The following is a 20,212-nucleotide window of genomic DNA, read 5'->3' as shown; positions in this document are numbered from 1 at the left end:
GAAACAGTGTATTTCATACTATTAACTGTTGTTAGGAATAAGAATTGCCCAGTTTAATGCACTTTTTCTATGGGTCTTGCAAGCTGTTGCCCAATCTCCCAGCTCAACTTCTGCATGGTATCTGATGTAGAATGACAATGGTTTTAAGTGTAAACAGGGAGAATAGCACTGGGAGGCTGGGTTGGACAAGCTCTCTTAACTGATGCTCCAATGTAAAAATGCCTTAAGCACAAATGTTACCCAAAGACCGAGACACCTAGGCTCCAAATCCAATCAGGGGCACAATGAGTTCATTTGTATTAGCAATCTAATATCAGTAAACACTTGGAAAATCTTTTAGCATGGAAAATCAAAAAAGATTTGATAAACAATTTTAAGTGAAGGGGCAGAGCAGAGGCAAAAAGAAATATGCATTGTTTTTGTTGCAAAGGGGATGTCACGCATATAGGAACACAGGAATTATTGGACAAAAAAAGACTAAGATTCATCTAGCTCACCTTCTACCATCCTGATGGTCACATGATACATTGGCAATACTTATTGATTAATCAGAACAACCAATCACTATCAATAGATCCAGACATGTGGTGAGGAAAAATCCTAGTGGAGAGCTTTGGGAACTATTAGTCCAAAGTCACCTGTTCCTCCACAGCACTCTACACTTACCACATGCTGTGTCACCAATTTCACATATACTGTATTCCAAAATGTTATTTGCATTTGAATGCATCACTGTTAACTGCATCCACGATCTCCCTGTTCCTTAGATTGACCATTCTGCTCAGAGGTAATGGGATTATATATTTTTGTCATTATTTGCATCATAACAATGTGCATTTCAAAACTAAATAAAAAGACTGCTGTACACTTTTACATTGCTTGTAAGCTACAGCATCAACACATGGATGCCATGATGCCTGCCTGCTCCTCTGAGCCCTATTGTGCCAGTAATTATTTATGTTCACATTGTGATCTTTACAGCTGCTCAGATTCCTTGCAAATGATTGCTGTCTGAATGGAGTCAGCATAGCAACTTGAAAGCAAACTGACCCAGAGTCAATACTGACCTACCGTGGGTCCCAGTGGGTAGCCTCAACCCAGCATTAGTGTCTAAGTCACAAGCATGTTTCCATCACATATGTCCCACAAAATAATGCTTGAGTATTGCATAATATAGAACATATTTAAATAACAAATATTCATAGTGTATATCTTAAAAAGTGCTAATGTTTCAGTAGCTGTTCTCTTATGAAATTATTCAAAATCTGTCACTGCCTAACTATTTAAGATTGCAATTACCACTATTTTCTCACTTTAAATTTAACATGAATGCAATGTAACATATTCCACATTAAATATTAATATTTCAGTACCTATGAGAAGTGATACTATTACATTTTTCTGTTCCATTGCTCTTCTGTGTGTTTGAATTGTGCAACTGCCAATAAGTGGCTGGAGAGAAAGGATTGATTTTCACAATAGATTTTGAAGTAACAATATTTGCTGAAAATGGATCAGATCAGTGATCAGCGAGGTGGGTAATGTGCTGAGTTACTGTTCCTGTATCTGAAATCAAGCTGTCTGAAGTACACGTTCAGTACGCCAAAGGCTCTCTTGCAGTTATATCGCTCTTTCACAGGCAATTCTGGACAGTCACTGATCATCCACTGCCAACTCTAGCTATGCTCCTGTAAGTGATTTTTTCACTGCAGATCTCCTGTTGAGGAAGGGTGGAAGGAGCTGCTTTGAATTGACAGACATATGAAAATACTCTGGTCATTGTATGATCACTGAATAGAGTCTTTTGTGCTACGAGCAGTGATTTTATTCACTTAGGGTGGTAATTTGCTATTGGTACCTGTCACCCAGAGCTTGAACACCATCTCCACATCACTGTCTGTAAGAGAAAATGGAGATCTCTGCAGCCCTACATGTTGGGCTCCACTCACCAACATCTGCATGTTAACTAAATCTAATGTTCGGAAAATAAAAAAAAAAGGAAAGCCAGCTCTTTGCTGAAAACAGTAAAATTGAAGTGTTAAAAGGTTTGCAAATAGTTCAATTGAGAACAGTTTAAAACATTGTTTCACATTGCTTGCAGTCAATGTGCCAATACTTCCACTTGCTTAAATTTGATTCAGATGAATTCACAGCAGAAATACATTACACAATTTCCATTAAAGTGAAGCCAAAGCCAATTCACGTTGACACAAATTGGGTTGAATAAAGGCTTGCAAAGGAGCACTTAATTCAAGGTGTACTCCAAATAATCAATCAAATCACATTAAAAACCACTATTGTTATGAAATACCTGCTGATGCAATGCTGGTCTTCATCACAAGAAAAATAGAATATGAAATAAAAATTAATATAGTTATTATGAGACAAGAAGTAAACTTGTGCCATATTTCTTGGAGATTAGGTGAAGGGATGAACTGATTGAGGTGACTGCAATAAAGAGGAGAATTGGCTGATCAAATTTCAGATGGTATACCCTTGTTCAAAAAAGATAAGACCAGCAACTACAAGACAGTCAGTTTAACCTCAGTAGTGTGGAAGCTTCTAGAAACATTAATTCAGGATGAAATTAGTAGTCACTTGGGCAAATGCAGGTTAATGAAAGAAAGTCAGCAATGATTTGTTAAGGGCAAATCATGTTTAACTAACTTGCTAGAGTTTTTGAGGAGGTAACAGGGAGGGTTGATGAGGGTAAACCTGGAAGCATTGTGAACTGTGGACAGTGTAGAACTTCAAAAGGACATAGAAAGGTTGGTAGAATGGGCAGACAAGTGACAGACAAAATTTTATGTAGATAAGTGTGAAGTGATTCATTTTGGTAGGAATAATCCAGAGACAATATAAAATAAAGGGTAAAATTCTGGAGAGGGTGTAGGAGCAGAGGGACCTGGGTGTATATCTGTATATATCATTGAAGGTAGAAGAACTTGATTCAAAACCATGAAGGACCTGGACAGAGTAGACAGGGGGGGAAAAAAAAAAACCTGTTCCCATTGGTGAAAGGGGCAAGAACAAAAGGGCACAGATTTAAAGGTAATTGGCAAAAGATGCAACACAAGGAAAAAAAAAAAAAAACTTTGTTATGCAGCAAGTAGTTAGGATCTGGAATGCACTGCCTGAGTGTGTGGTGGAAGCAGGTTCAATCGAAGTAGTCAAAAGGGAATTGGATTATTAGCTAAATGGAAGAAATGTTCAGGGCTACAGGGAGAAGGCAGGAGTAGCACTGGGTAAATTTCACCTTCAGAGTGCCAACACAAACATGATGGACCTCCTTCTCTATTACAACAATTCTGATAAATGAATTTTCTATTATGGGAATCCAGAAAAAGACATTGGGCTGAATCTTACCAGCCCTTTGGGGATGGGTTGGAAGGCATCAAGGGGGTTATCCAATGTCTTTCTGTTGCTATACCATTTTGCTAATGGGAAAATTAACAAATCAATCATCCACCAAGGCCAATTGAGCCACTTGTGACCAATTAAGGGCCACTTCCCTAATCCACAGGCATTTTGTCCCTTAATTTGCTACTACTGGTAGCATACAGCCCTGGGTCCCACTACCCCCAAAGCAGGGGCACCTCTCACTTTCAGCTCTAGTGGCAGGACTTCAGCCACCTTAGAAAAATTCCAGCCTATGTTTCCTAGGACAACATCTGTTAAGATTATAATGTCCCTACACTCACAGTTCATATGAAAACAGATGTAATCACTTGCCTGATTGAGTGACCAATCTTTGTCACATCACTGGAAGACCCAGTGGCACAGAAATTGAGTACTAGTCATCTTTACTAATGAAGACAAGACTATGCTAACTACTGGCTCTAAATTATGACTATGGCTAGCTATTTACTAAATCACAAAAACAAAGAGCATTGTCCTTCAGGCAAGAACATTTTATCTTCAGACTTCTCACTGTCCTCAGCCACTCTCCTACATTCTGAGTTATGTTTTGCCTTGTCAGCTTTTATAGTGTTTTTTTCTGTGCTGAGGCCAGGTGGAATCTGAATTTAATTGCTCTAGGGAGTTGTGCAGCTTTAGTGAGAGAGAAAATCACATGGGGAGAACATTTTGCACCATTAAACCCTTAATTTAGATAGTTGAATAGGAAAATTGCAATTAAAGCAAAGCACACAGGTTAGCTCAAAACCTGAAATCGATAGTGCAATTTAATGTTAAAATAGTAAAAATGTAACTTGCCTCCAAAACATCAAAAATATTAGCTTTGCAAGATCACAAAAAGTGTTTTGAATGTTGCATAGGATGTAAAATTGAAGCAACCTAGATACAACCCACAAAGCAGCTGTCTCCAGATCAAAAGGATGACCTCAAACTCATTTATAGGTGCTGTCCTGCCTCCAAATAGCAGGTCTGAACGAGGAGTTCCACCTGAAAATTAATCCCTTTCAGATGCTGATGAACCTGCCGTGTATTTTAAGAATTTTCTATTTTAATGATAAATTTTCCACATTTGAAGTTTTTCCTTTCATTTCAAAATGATGTCTGAAATAGGTGGAGATTCAATTTTTTCCTTACTCATTTTTTAAATCATTCTTTCAAACTCTCCCATCCGCTGAACTGACTCCAGCAAAAAGTGCCCAATGATCTGATGTTCGGGATCTGCCGGTGATATTCCTGAGTCGACCATCAGACGTTTGCAAGGGTGACTGCAGGTGACTCGCCCTCTGTGTCCCTTTCCTTCCCCTGTTTCTATGGTGGCAATACCACTGAGCTCAGGAGTGATGTACTCTGTGCCAAGGCTCAGTGAGTAGCACTCTTGCCTCTGAGTCAGAAGGTTGTGGGCTCAAGATTCACTCCAGAGTTTTGAGTATGCAGTCTATGTTGCAATACTCCTCTAGTACTGCAATTTCAAAGGTGCTGTATTTTGGATGAGATCTTAAACCAAGACCTTGTCTGCCCTCTCATGCGGGTGGAAAAAATCCCTGATGCCCATGTCAAATAATTATCCATCAAACAACCACACTAAAAACCAGATTTTCTGGTCATTATCACATTGCCATTTATGCAGATGACACTAAAATTGGTGATGTCGTAAATAATGAGGATGAAAACCTTAGATTACAGGACGATATAGATGGGCTGGTAAGATGGGCAGAGCAGTGGCAAATGAAATTTAATCCTGAGAAGTGTGAGGTGATGTGTTTTGGGAGGACTAACAAAGCAAGGGAATATACAATGGATGGTAGGACCTTAGGAAGTACAGAGGGTCAGAGGGACCTTGGTGTACTTGTCCATAGATCACTGAAGGCAGCAGCACAGGTAGATAAGGTGGTTAGGAAGGCATATGGGATACTTGCCTTTATTAGTTTAGGCATAGAATATAAGAGCAGGGAGGTTATGATGGAGCTGTATAAAACGCTAGTTAGGCCACAGCTGGAATACTGTGCACAGTTCTGGTCACCACACTATAGGAAGGATGTGATTGCACTGGAGAGGATGCAGAGGAGATTCACGAGAATGTTGCCTGGGCTGGAGCATTTCAGCTATGAAGAGAGACTGGATAGGCTAGGGTTGTTTTCCTTAGAGCAGAGAAGCTGAAGGGGGACCAGATTGAGGTATACAAAATTATGAGGGGCATTGATAGGGTAGATAGGAAGAAACTTTTTCCCTTAGCACAGGTGTCAATAACCAGGGGGCATAGATTTAAGGTAAGGAGCAGGAGGTTTAGAGGGGATTTGAGAAAAACTTTTTTCACCCTGAGGGTGGTTTTGAATCTGGAATGCACTGCTTGTAGAGGTGGTAGAGGCAGGAACCCTCACAACATTTAAGAAGTATTTAGATGAGCACTTGAAATGCCATAGCTATGGGCTAAGTGCAGGAAAATGGGATTAGAATAGATAGGCTTGATGGCCAGCATGGACGTAGTGGGCCGAAGAGCCTGTTTCTGTGCTGTATGACTGTATGACTAACCGTGCTAAATACAAGTTGGCTGCTGCGTTTCCTACAGTGTCTTGTACTTTCTTGGCTGTAAGGCACTTTACAACAGCCTGAAGTTGTGAAAAACCCTATATAAATACAAGTCTTTTTTTTATTTCTCTCCTTTCCCAGTCTGTGCACTGGCCATATGATTAAACTTCGAAAGTCACTATTTAATGGTCTGGCGTGACTCACGCTCTGTGTCCCTCCCATTTCCCAGTCTCTGTGCTGACTATGCAACTGATGGCTAGCGAGTGATGAATCACAGATGTAAAACAATTTTTGATTTTTTTTATCTTCTTCAACTCAAGGATAATCCAATTTTAAGACATGTCCCAAAAACAATTGCAATTAAATCTCTTTGACCTGAGAGACCATTAGTTTTCAGATACAAATTAAATGTTCAGTGAAATTTTACAGCAATTAAAGACATAACTGGTACCTATGTACATATTAGGAACAGGAGTAGGCCATTCGGCCCTTCGAGCCTGCTCCGCCATTTGATAAGATCATGGCTGATCTGATTGCGGCCTCAACTCTACTTTCCTATCTAGCTGCTATAACCTTTGGCTACCTTGTCAATCTAGCTCAGCCTTAAAAATATTCAATGATCCAGCCTCCACTGGAACAGAATTCCATAGAATAGCAACCCTCTGAGAGAAAACATTTCTCATCTCTGTCCTAAATGAGTGACCCTTATTTTTAAACTGTGCCCCCTAATTTTAGTCTCTCCCACAAGGGGAAACAGCCTTTCAACATTCACCCTGTCAAGTCCCCTGAGGATCTTATATGTTTCAGTAAGATCACTTCTCATTCTTCTAAACTTCAATAGGTATAGGCCCAACCTGTTCAACCTTTCCTCATAAGATAACCCCTTCATCCCAGGAATCCATTGAGTGAACCTTCCTTAAACTGCTTCGAATGTAATTATATCCTTTCTTAAGTAAGGAGACCAAAACTGTACATAGTACTCCAGATGTGGTCTCATCAATGCCTTGTACAACTGTAGCAAAACTGTAGGTTTCTAAACGGTACAAATTATTGTTAACTTATCCCCATTTTGTAGAACTCTTGATCCAGAAGTAAAAGAAAATGGCTGAACTGTTCTAAACATAGCCCACTTTTCACTGAGTGGGTTATTCTCGGATTTTCCTGGGGAATGACAGATTGCTAATATGTGACATCACCACATTTCCCACCTCATTTTCTGATAGCAGACATCTAAATGAGTCGACACTCACATTTAGTGCATCTTACTGCCCGTGCCCAGCCCCTTCAGATAGGACAACCTGAGCAAGCACGTGGAGGCTTCAAAACGATAAGTCTTTTTTTGTCAAACCAGTGCTGGAAGGATGATCATTGGGTTTAGAGATCTTTGGCTGCTCTTATTGGTCTTATGTCAGGCCTACTTAGGTGATCTGCACTGTTACGACCAGGTGAGAAAGGGGTCTAGGGTTCCCTTTCAGCCTTCACCTCGTCTTACCGTAACAGGGTTTAAATTTTAAAGACCCTGTGTTTTTAGCGCCCCCTTGGTGAATTCTTGTTCACTGCTTTCCAATTATAAGGCAAAGAAACCAGCACAAACAGGCTTTCTTAGGTTTAATGAAGAAAACTTGAACTTAAACTCTAATTCGGTTGATGCCTACAGATACACGATGTGCCTACACTAGCATGCATACACGATACACACATGCAAATAGAGACAGCAAAGAGAAAGAAAATAAAGTGGAAAAACTTGTAGCAATATCTGAAGAGTTTTTGTTACGGTTCTTCGAGCTCACTGTAGAGTCCTTGATTGTAGGTAGATCTTGCTTTTTGTTGGGGTCCAGTATTCTTCTTAAACTTTGTTCACTGTAGGAGACTTTTCTCTCTTGGGTTCATGTGTCTTCAGTGGATTCAGAGGCTTGTGAGAAAGAGATGGGAGCAGATAGGAGAGATCTTAGTCCAGGAGCAAACAGTCTTTCTGAGTTCAAACTCTATGTTGCTAGTTCAAAAAACTGGAACAGCCAGTTAGTCATGTGACCAGCTGGTCTAACAAGTCCTGGCCCCTGTGGATTGCATCACCCCAGCAGGCCCTGCAATGTGCTTCCCCACCCCCTTACTGTCCGGTGATCAACATCCATTGTGGGTTGAATGTGTCGGGGAATGGTCCTCTGTCCTTCCAAGTACAGTCTGTTAATATGCAAATGTCTTTTCCATCCATGGCTGGTCTGTTTAACAAGTCATTTCCCCACTCCCACAACACTTAAAAATCGATGTTCATGACAAAATTAATGTGCCTCATTCTTGGCAGGAGGGGACCTAGCACGACAGAACCGAGCAATATAGGCAGGCTCAGATGACTTGCGCTACATGCATGGGGATAGGCAAATCAGCCCCAATATTTCAGATAACAAAAAAGTTCATTTCGCTTCTGATGCAACCTGGCTGATTGATATATAGATAATGGTCCACACTTTATAAATGTGCCTTGTTTATAATCAACATGCTTTCTATTTGATAGGTTAATGATTAGGACCCCTGGTTTATGATGACTGAATGCCTCAAATTCAGATACAGTGAATTCTGGGATTTTTATCATACTTGGGACTCATCTGTGATTCCTTTCATTTTTTTTAGGAATCCAAGGAGGCCATTTCACCCCTCGAGCCTGTTGGCCATTTGATGAAGGCATGGCTGATCTGTGACCTAACTCCACATACCTGCCTTTGCCCCATACCCCTTAATATTTTTGGTTAACAAAATTATATCAATCTCAGATTTAAAATTAACAATTGATCTAGCATCGATTGCTGTTTGCGAGAGAGTTTCAAACTTGTACCAGCCTTTGTGTGTTGAAGTGTTTTCTAATTTCATGTCTGAAAAGTCTAGTTTTCTGTTTCATGCATCAGTTATGTTATATTCCCTGATATTCGTTTGCTCTTTAATGTTGTGGTTATTAGATTGAGGCAATCAAAAGAAAATTATTTTGCTTATGAAGTGCTTTTTATGTCCTCACAATGTCCCAAAATGCTTTATTGCCAATGAATTCTTTCTTATATTTGGTTTTGTAGGAAATGCAGCAGCCAGCAAGATCCCACAAACTGCAAATGAGATAAATGACCAGAACCCGTCCTGCTTATATTAGTTGAGGAGGTGAATGTTGGGCAACACCCTTGAATATTCTTTCAATAGTGCCTTTGTATCCATCTGAACAGGTTGATAGAGCTTCAGTTTAATGTCTCATCTGAAAGATGTCACTGCCAACAATGCTTGCCTGGCTGGATTACCTGCTCAGAGCATGAAAAAGTCAACTAACCTAAGTTCTACCATTGGCTCAACATCGCTTTTCCATCAGGCAAGTGGAGTTTTACACGTTACGTGTGAATTACAGTAACTTTAACAGACTGATGAAATGACAGAACAGTAGGCTCCACAAAACTAAAAATGAAGTACAAACAGCTCCTATAGACCCCCCGGGAATGCTTTAAAATTCTATTTGCACCTGTCCCACTTAAATATTCCATTTGAGATGATCTTCCACCTCTTGCTCTCAGTTTAGTGACTGCAGGAGACAGTTAGACAGCACTCTGCAAAGATGCAAAATCAGAACTGCATCAAATTGTGCAAAAGCTGCAGTAAAGCCAGGTCATAAGCAAATCAAGAATTTCTTAATGGAAAAGCCAAAGTGAATTGGAGCCATTTCAAGTGTACTATCCCCCATCAAAGATTACTTTAATTAGAACATATTCTACTGAAAAACACTACAGTAGGGCTCCAACAGATCTCTCTGTACAACACTCCACATTTCAGTCTGCGGAATCCACCAGAAACAGAATAAACCTACACAATATTTCCTTCCTAGCCTTTCAAAAACTCTCCATGAGTTGACCAAGAACGAAAATAATAAATAAAATGAAAGAACATTCATTTACCTCACTAAAGGCTCTCAAATGATGACAAAAGGAAACATCAGTTCTACTCCTGACAAATAACAGTGTGTAAAATTCTCATAATTTTCCTCCCACAAGTTATCAACAATTACCCAAAATATCTCTCAGTGGCAATTATTAAGTGATAATCTACAGATGTCCTTTTGTTTTTCTCACCAAGGTATGTTATCACATTGCTGCCTAAAAATAACAGTGTTTATTTAGGATTTTGCTTAGATTTGTAATCGTAAATTTGGTTGGGATGTTTTTTCGTCCTCTTCCCTCAACTTTAATTTCAGAAACTCCACATTTTAACGAGATTTCAAGATCCTGAGAAGCTTTTATGAGGGACAGAAGCAAAACTTGAACTCCTCTAAACTTCAGCAAACCAGGTCAACATTTAACAAGCCACACTTCAGATTTTAAGATACAATTTATGAAATAATGCTGCATTAAATTACACATAAAAATTGTTTCCTTTTAATTAAGCAGCGGAAAGAGTGATTTACTTTTCCAGTTAATATGTTTGAAAGACTTCGATCCTGAATCGCTCCAGAGCAGTAAAACACATCAAAGCAAATCAGCACCCCTTTGGAAAGGATAAGTAGAATAGCCATTTGTACAGGGTTTGCCATCTGTTATCTATAAAAATGTTACTGTGTTAAAATTTTAACACACAATCTAACACACAGGTCTGTCACTATGCGATTGCATGTTTGGGTGAGTCAGTATACTGTCCTATGCTATTTAATTGATATCCTATTTGACTTCCTCTCGTAACTACTGTGTACACTGGGAAGTCCAACTATTTATTCCATTCCCTCTAGTTCCCCCATTTCCTGTCATATTCCAGCCTGGAAGGTTAGTGCCATTGGGCTATTCGACCAAGTTGACCATCACAGCCGATCCTGATCAAAACTCCACACACCTGGACTTCTAACAGGAGCCACTGGATGACTATTCCAAGTGGAAATCTCCCTCCTTTTTAAACTGTGACACACTCAAGTTGTCACCCTGACCCAGGTCAGCTGCAGGCTGTGAACTACTGTACACAGTGCATTTATCTGCTGAGCTAGTGGAAGATGTAGATCCCACTGAAAGTTTAGTTTTACCAGTCATGGATTTCCTTTAACTGAAAGACTTCATGGAATGATAGGATTTCAGCAGGCTGCAGTCAAATAGTTAACATTTTTCCCTGCATTAACATTGGCACTAAGATAAATCTATTTGCAACAGGTACTGTATTGTGATTTAAAAAAAAACAACTTGAAGTGATTTTTAAAAAAGAAACATATTTCGGTGATTAAAGTAAACACAAAGTGCAAGATACTTGCATCAGGTAGTAGTGTTTTAATCAAAAACGGTGTTGTTAGCACCTTGTTTACAAGTAATACCTGATTTATTATGTAAATGAATTATATTCGAAATAAGAAACGACAATTATTTAATTATTTTTAAGTGGTAAATGAAATCACATTGCATTTACAGCTATCGTGCAGAATCGCGTAGTTTCAGTGAACGTTAATCAGTGAACGTTATACAATAAGCAGCGGAGGAAAGGGACAGGCGGCGAAATACTGAATAATTACCTCCCTGCTCCACTGCAGCGAGTTGATCAGCAGCTCGGTGCCGGCAGGCTGAAGATGCAGTGCTGGGTTAGCAGGGATGGCGCCAGCATGTGCCCAAGTGTCAGATGAAACTCCAAGTTGCCCAAAAGACGATCAATGGATGGCGCTGCCGCGAACCTGGACACGAATAAAGAAATCTCACCAGTCCAAAAAAATACAAGCAGTTAATTGGTCTCAGAGGAGGGCGATCATTACGGCTGGGGACCGGCAGATTCCGTCTGTTAGCTCAGAATCTGGGCAGAGCTAGTTTTTCACCTCCCTCTAGGCTGTTTGAAATTGCACTTACGTGCAGTCTCTCTTCATACCTTGAGCTGGAGTTTATTCACTCATTCATTCATTTTCCCTCCCCCTGTCTGTCAACAAACCAAGTTGGCTGTAAATATGAGGCACTGATTATAATTGTGTAATGTCCTACAGGGCGGGGAAGAAGCAAGGCAGACAGAGGAGCGCCGCTCACAGAATTGCACTGGGTGTCTCAGCCAAAACCTGTGCTTTTTCCAGAGCCGCCGAGCACTTTCTGACAATACTTCATTGTGAGATATCCCTGACAACTGGGAGGACCTCAAAGATGGAAAAGTTTCCACGGGGCGGGGGTAGGGGGGAGACAGGAATAAAACCATTCCAAGTGCACGTCCTCGTGATGAACTTTTTCCAAGAAAACTGAAACTTGTTTCCCAGCTCATTCCGGAATTTAGCGAGCACTTTCCCAGTTTGGGAGGGTCGAGCAATTTGCTTAAAGACCTGTACCGGAGAATGTCAGAATATGTCGTTATAATTTCCCAAACCTAATTATATTTGATATAGAATGGGATGGTCTCCATTGTTATACCGCCCTTTATCACTGCTCCCAAACTGGAATAAATCAAACCCAGTGCAGGCAGGTTAATTTAAGGCTTTCTCATTTCTCTTCCACTACCGTTATTAAAGCACATTGTTATAATTTCACAGCTTCAAAGGTTCCTGTAGAATTTATTACAAAACGATGTTTACAGGTCAATACGTTTCTATTTCAAAGTATTCTCGTGTCAGGCAATCGGGAAATTGTTTTAAGAGAAAGTTTCATTGCTCCCAATGTTTTGCTGTAGGATTCCGCCTTAGCGGTGTCATTGCTATTTAAAGGGACACTGCCTTCTTGCAAAAGAATCGGCAAACTTCATTCTCTTTGTGCTGAGTGACCAAAAGAGACAGACACGAACTTTATCACCTGGTAACAGGTCAGACATGATGCTTTTTGATTCAATTTAGCTCTTTGCACGAACAGTTTCTGAACAATTGTTAAAGATTTTTTTACTACTTTCATGTGGAGTTAGTGCCCTTTAGTTTAACAAATGTTTAAGGTTTGCATTTGGTTTAATAAAACAATGCATTGAAAAACAATATGTGTGACCAGAGCTCATTCAGTAATTAATTAGGTGAGAGAGAATTGTATTTTCTCATATGACAATCTGCATCAATAAGGAAACCTGGAGAGGGAAGCTAACACATTGGAAGCTTTATGTATATGTGGCAGTGGTATATTATTATCAATAAAGTTTTAACACATTCACGTGAAATTCCTCAGCCTATTGTTGTAACGCAGGCACGAAGGCATTTATTTTAAACAGGTTAACATGCTTGCCAAAATAACAGACTGAGGCATTTAATTTGAATATATTATGTTTATTAATTTGAACACAAGTGATTTGCATATCTATATGCCTCTATGTTAATCAGTGTGTCTCTATGTGTGCATATGGTTCTCAGCAAGTCTATAATCTGCGTGCATTTTGAAGAATGTTTTTTATGGTGTGTATGTGTTCAAGAGATACGTATACTGCAGTTCTTTATGAATATATCTGCACCCTGTTGGATCATTTTTGTTCTTGGCATCCATCCATCTATGAAAGATGATGGACATGCAGAAAACAGTCCATATAGGTGGGGTGTCTTCTCTTGGTGCACCTTTGCTGATGGCTGTGAAGGCCGATCCTTGAGAGGCAGGTTCTGCCACAAGTGCTGCACGTGAAGCTGCCGAGTGAGGCTGTGAGTTGTTGTTTTAGACGTTGGTGCCTGTTCCAAGCTGCTGCAGAAACTGGTCATCGTGGCAGTGCACACCAGTCCACAGGATGTGTCGCAATTTTCCTCTTTCGACAGCTAGTGACTCCCAGGTGCGATAGTCGATACTTAAGGCCTTCATGTTACACTTGCAAGCCTCCTTGAAGCACAGCTTTGGGTGCCACACTGTGATATTTAGAAAACAATCCTCCTTTCTGGTTGCTCCCATTGACTTCCGATCTCTCCTGGGATATATTCTGCTGCACTGTCTCATTTTAAATCAGCACCAGGAGTCTGCACTAAAGTCAGGGGAGTCCATTGCTTTCAGTTGATTTGCACTCACTGCCCAACTCCTTCTCAATTTAATATGACTTGTGAGTGGTAAATGAAATGTTCATCCACAGGACCCAGAATTTCTCTACCAATGGGAGGAAGGTGGGGACAAAGGTTTCTAAAAGGCCAGGCCTCCCAAATCCAAACCAATGGGAACTGTGGAAATGGATCTTGCTCGATCTGACTGCAGCTCAGAGTCTACCCGAGTCCCAGAGTCTTTGTCCTTTCCCACTTCCTCTCTGCTTGTTCTCACACATTTGTCCATGAAGGTAGCAATGAATCGGTCTAATTGGTGTTACATTCAAAGCACACACTCCAGTTCAAAGTTAATGATTAAAGTACCAGTGTTTAAAGTCCTGGTAAGTGGAGCATGTGTTCATTGTAACATAGTCTGGTTACTATAACTAACTGGCAGCTGGGGATTGGAGAAGAGCAAAGTCTTAGGATGCCAAACACCCACACACATCCTTTAATCTTGTACATATGAACATACATAGCTATTAGGAGCAGGAATAGGCCATTCGGCCCCTCGAGCCTGCTCTGCCATTTGATAAGATCATGGTTGATCTGAATATGGCCTCAATTCCACTTTCCAGTCTGCCCCCCCCCCCATAATATTTGACTCCCTTGTCCATCAAGAATCTATCTACCTCAGCCTTGAATATACTCAACGACCCAACCTTTACTGCTGTCTGAAGAAGCAAATTCCACAGACTACTGACCCTCTGAGAGAGAAAAATTCTCCTTATCTCCCTTTTCAACAGGAGACCCCTTATGTTTAAACTGTGTCCCTAGTTCTAGTCTCAAGCACAGTGGAAACATCCTTCCAGCATGCATCCTGTCAAGTCCCCTCAGGATCTTATATTCAATAAGATCACCTCACATTCTCCTAAACTCCAATGGGTATAGGCCCAAACTGCTCAGCCTTTGCTCATAAGATAACCCCTTCATCCCCAGAATCAGTCGAGTGAACCTTCTCTGAACTGCTTCTAATGCAATTTTATCCTTTCTCAAGTAAGGAGACCAAAACTGTACACAGTACTCCAGATGTAGTTTCACTAAGGCCCTGTAAAGCTATAGCAAAACTTCCTTATTCATAAAATCCATTTGTCTTGCAATAAACGACAATATTCCATTGCCTTCCTAACCACTTGGTGTACCTGCATACTAACATTTTGTGATTCATGTACCTGAACACCCAGATCCCTCTGCACTGCAGAGTCTCTCTCCATTTAAATAATATTCTGCTTCTCTATTCTTTCTGCCAAAGTGAACAAGTTCACATTTTCCCACATTGTACTCCACCTGTCAGATTTTTGCTCACTCGCTTAACCAATCTACATCCCTTTGTATACTCTTTGGGCTGGATTTTAAAGCCTCTCCGATGCCGGGAACGATGGCAGGGAGGAGGATGAAGATTGCAACGGAGGAGGCTCACCACCGACCCTGACGCTGGCAGGCCCCGTATTGATCTCGGCAGCGGTGTCGAGGCCTCGTGGCAGTCGTCCCACCATTCGAGGACAGGACCACGATTTCCATATTTAAATTAATTTATCTCCTTGAATTAATGAGGGTCCCATTGCCTCCTTATTCGCCTCACCGATCTTCATTCTGGCAGCCAGCAAATCCCCATTCGGGGAAGCGAAGGGCGATACTTGTGGGGAGGGGCGAGGCGATGATTTTCTCTGTGCGGGAGGGGGGAGCAGAGCTAAAACGCTACGGATTGGTCGGTGGGGTGATGGGAAGGATAAAGGACAAAGGTTCCGAACTTTGGGGACGGGCGGAGGAAAAGTCAATTTTTCATGGTAAGTACTCAGTGGGGAAAAAGGGCAGGAATGATGTGTAATGTAATTGGGATGTGTGGGTGGAAGAGGGTATGGAAAGCTTATTGTATTCATTTTTAAAAACTTAAAAGTCAATGTACCTTTAAAATGTAAATGCTCATTGAGGGCTGTAAGCTCTTTAAAAATGACAATGGCACCTGCACATTGGTGGCGGACGCTGTTGTTGGGGACGGCTCGCCCGCCCCCTCCATGTCATTGCAGTGTGCGGGGGGTGAGGGGGGAGGGGGGCACTGATGGAGATTGTAAATAGTTGAGGCCCCAACACTGATCCTTGTGGCACTCCACTAGTCACAGCCTGCCAATCCAAAAATGACCCATTTATCCCTATTCTCTGCTTCCTGTTAGCTAACCAGTCCTCTATCCATGCTATCCAAGTATGCCACATTTACAGGTTCCCCTTTATCCACATTGTTTGTCACTTCCTCAAATAACTTTAATAAATTTGTCAAACATGATTTCCCTTTCACAAAACCATGTTGACTCTGCCTGATTGTATTCTAATTTTCTAAATGTCCTGTTATAACCTCTTTAATAATGGATACTAACATTTCCCAATGACAGATGTTAGACTAACTGGCCTATAGTTTCCTGCTTTCTGTCTCCCTCCTTTTTTGTGCAGCTCAGTGCTGTGTCGCAGATTTTTTAACTGTGTATGCCCAATGTACCTGTGTATCTGAGTGTGACTGTGAATAATGACTGAATGTGACTGATTGTGTATGGGATGTTCAGAATGTGAACACGTGTGGATGTTCAAAAATAAAAAAACACAGATTGGTCTAGTCATGTATTGTTAAAGTTCTTTATACACATTAGTTTACAAGTTTGAATTAATACGGCAGACGGGATGTTAGCCCAGTTACCAGCTATCAATTCGCTCATCTTGTAAAGATGTGAGTGGGATATTTTTACTGGTCGTATTGCCCCAGAAGTTGGTGTTTCCAATCAATCTGCTGTAAATGGGTCTCACCTATCACAAACTTGAAAAAGTATCTCAACTTCAGAAGTTCAAAGATTTTTAAATGTGATATTTTCCTTCCATCCTGTGGGCTATCCTGGGGATTCTCTGCTGCCTTGGTAACTTATTACTCATTTTCGCTTCACGCATCATTAAGAGAAAATAAAGCGCTCAGCCGCACGACGATGGCCGACACTCTGCGTTAATACAGCGACCGAGCGCGTCCCACTTCACAGTGAAAATCAGCACATTCCTGACCCCCATTCACAGGAGCAACCCGCCCTCTTCTGGTCATCGCTGGATTTTCCGCCATTGCAAAAGGTGAATTTTGGGGAAATACACAAATTCCATGGCTGGAAAAAATGTATTGACTTGTTTTTACAGTTTTAAAAACATGTTGCTTTTACTAATTTAGTGCCCATGTAGCAATGTTATCTGATCAACCCAGTCACCTATTTAGATAAATAAAATGGGCCAGAAAACGATGGGTCTAATAGCGCTTAAATGCTACAGTAACTTTAGGCAAAGGTAGACACGCAGGGAATGTACATTGCAGATAGGTCGCTCTGCCCTGAGCTTTGCGGAAACGGTATCTCGCTGTCTGCATCACCATTTATATCGCGTCTTTAATGAGCACAGAACAAAACACTTGTCACACAAAAAGTTAAAAAAAACCTAGATGTGCCGGAGCAAGTCTGACTAATGGCAGGCACCATTAGGTAACCAGTTACAGCAAATTATGGCCCAATAATGCATCACTGAATACTTCGGATAAACCCAGGGTAGCAAAGCACCACCATCCACTAATTTTTGGAACTACATGCAAAAGACCACAAAGCTGGGTGGAATTAAAAGCCAGCCATCTACCACATAAAAGGCTGGTTAACAAAATTAAGGCTCATGGAATAGGAGGGTTCATGTCCAAGTGGATTAAAAAAAAGGCTTAAGGACAGAAAACAGCAAATGGTAGTAAATAAAAGCAAAATACTGAGGATACTGGAAATCTGAAATAAAAACCGAAAGTGCTGGGAATACTCGGTAGGTCTGGCAGCATCTGAGGAGAGAGAAGCAGAGTTAACTTTCAGCTCAGTGACCTTTCATCAGAACTGGCAAAGAATCGTAGTAAATGGTTGTTTTTCAGACTGGAGGATGGTAGACAGTGGTGTTCCCCAGGGGTCAGTGCTGGGACCATCACTTTTTTTTGCTGTATATAACTTACTTGGATCTTGGAATACAGAGTAGAATCTCAAAATTTGCTAACGACACCAAACAGGGAGGTGAGGCAAACAGTGAGAATGATCTGAACTGGCTGCAACAGGACATGTATAGCGTAGAAGAATGGGCAGTCAGGTAGCAGATGAACTTTAATACTGAAAAGTCTGAGGCGATGTATTTTGGCAGAAGGAATAGGGTGAGGCCAGATGTACCTAATAACACAGTTCTAAAGAGTGTGCAAAAACAGAGGGGCCTGGGGGTGCATGTGCATAGATCTTTGAAGGTGGCAGGACATATTGAGAGACTGGTTAGTAAAGCATATGGGATCTTGGGCTTCATAAATTGAGGCATTGAGTACAAAAGCAGGGAGGTTATGCTCAACCTTTATCAAGCTCTGGTTAGGCCACAACTGGAGTATTGCATCCAGTTCTGGTCTCACACTTCAGGAAGACTGTGAGGGTCCTCGGGACGGTGCAGAGGAGATTTACCAGAATGGTTCCAGTGATGGAGGATTTGCCCCCAATGAGCGGACTGGTGGTGGGGGTGTGTGTAAAATTGAATAGGAGGTGGGGGAGGGGACCGTTCCCAACCCTCTCCCGCCTGCTGCAATTTTGTGCGGGGCGGTGGAGGTGAGAAACGGCCTGCCTGCTCCAGACCAATCAAGGCCCTCAGGTGGCCAATTAACTGCCACTTAAAGGGCTCCTCCCACTGCCACAGGTATTTTACCCTCAGCCGCCGGACGGCAAAAGCCCAAGAACCCTGCCTGGTAAAACCAGACGACCTTCTTGCAAGCTTGGGGGAGTGGGTGGCCCTCCTGATCGGGCACCTTGTGCCCCAGGGAGTGCTGCTCCCGAAGCTCCAACCACCCGCAATGGACAATACTTTCCCCCTCAACCGACCCCCCTCCCTTGCCTCACCGGGCCCTGCCAATTGTCCCCAGTGAGGCCCTACAAGCTTACCTGAGTTCCAGGGCTGTCCTTCCTGTTGTCTTCGATGGCTGGGTGTAATCCCAGCAGTGGCCACTGCTCCCGGTGGCACTGCTGGGACTAAGAGCTGCTGGCCCGCTGATTGGCCAGCAGCTCCATTAGGTGGGACTTCCTGCCTCAAGAAGGTGGAAGTCCCGCCCGTAACCAATTAAGGACCTGGGGAGCACAAAATCCCGGCCTGGCTCCCCAGGCCCTTAATTGGTCTCACTACCGACATTTCTACCGGTGGGCGGAGCCTCCGCCCAACGTAAAATTCTGGCCTAAATAGAAGTGTACATGATTATGACAGGCTTAGGTAAGTTAAACAAGGAAAATCTGTTCCCATTAACAAATGGTACAAGGACTAGGGGACACAGATTGAAAGTTTTGGGCATGAGATGCCGGGGGAATGTGAGGAAGCTCTTTTTTATACAGTGGGTGGTAATGACCTGGAACTCACTGCCCACAAGGGTGGTGGAATCGGAGACGATTTATGACATCAAGAGGAAGTTGGATGGCCACCTGAGAGAGAGAAATCTCACTGATTCAGTTAGTATCTATGATAAAATGTAGTGTTTTACTGAGCTGGACTTCAAATCCCACTACAAAATTAAATTCAGTTAATCTGTTAAATTTGTGGGCTAAAACCAAAGAGAAATAATCATGAAAACTAGTGGATTTCTGGAAAGAAACCAGGAAACTGTTATCAAGCCTGGTCTGGCCGATACTCACTCTAGTCTAAGCATATGTGCTTGAATATTAATGCTGGCTAAATTGATTCAGTAAATCACTTATAACGTTAACTAGGAATAAATATTCCATGAACACATTTTAAAAAAACATACATTTAAAATTACTCCAGCACATATATTAGGTTCAACGAAGAGTGCAGGAGGGCATGCCAAGAGCAGCACCAGGCATATCTCAAAATGAGGTGTCAACCTGGTGAAGCTACAACCCAGGAGTACTTGCGTGCCAAACTGCGTAAGCAGCATGCGATAAACAGAGCTAAGCAATCTCATAACCAACGGATCAGATCTAAGCTCTGCAGTCCTGCTACATCCAGTTGTGAATGGTGGTGGACAATTAAACAACTAACTGGAGGAGGTGGCTCCACAAATATCCCCAACCTCAATGATGGGGGAGCCCAGCACATCAGTGCAAAAGATAAGGATTTGCAACAATCTTCAGTCAGAAGTGCCGAGTTGATGATCCATCTCGGCCTTCTCCTGAAGTCCCCAGCATCACAGATGCCAGACTTCAGCCAATTCGATTCACTCTGCGTGATATCAAGAAATGACTGAAGGCACTGGATACTGCAAAGGTTATGGGTCCTGACAAGATTCAAGCAATAGTACTGAAGAATTGTGCTGCA

The 20,212-nt window shown here is 41.7% G+C and overlaps 1 protein-coding gene across 2 annotated transcripts in view; it reads right to left on the bottom strand.

The window, feature by feature from the left end:
- Positions 1 to 12,008, bottom strand: part of sema3d (sema domain, immunoglobulin domain (Ig), short basic domain, secreted, (semaphorin) 3D) — a 368,459-nt gene extending 356,451 nt beyond the window's left edge. The window contains exons 1-2 of one of the 2 annotated variants that reach the window (XM_068059611.1): positions 11,949 to 11,993; positions 11,453 to 11,608 (exon numbers count right to left, since the gene is read on the bottom strand). The gene's annotated coding sequence lies outside the window, so the exon portion shown is untranslated. Of the gene's footprint in view, positions 1 to 11,452 lie in introns of both variants that reach the window. The other variant, XM_068059610.1, reaches the window with a different exon arrangement.
- Between the last annotated feature and the right edge of the window lie 8,204 nt (positions 12,009 to 20,212).

Source organism: Heterodontus francisci, chromosome 27, assembly GCF_036365525.1.
Source record: "Heterodontus francisci isolate sHetFra1 chromosome 27, sHetFra1.hap1, whole genome shotgun sequence".
NCBI lineage: Eukaryota > Metazoa > Chordata > Chondrichthyes > Heterodontiformes > Heterodontidae > Heterodontus > Heterodontus francisci.
Note: the sequence above shows the minus strand (reverse complement) of the source record. Positions and strands in the feature narration are given on the sequence as shown.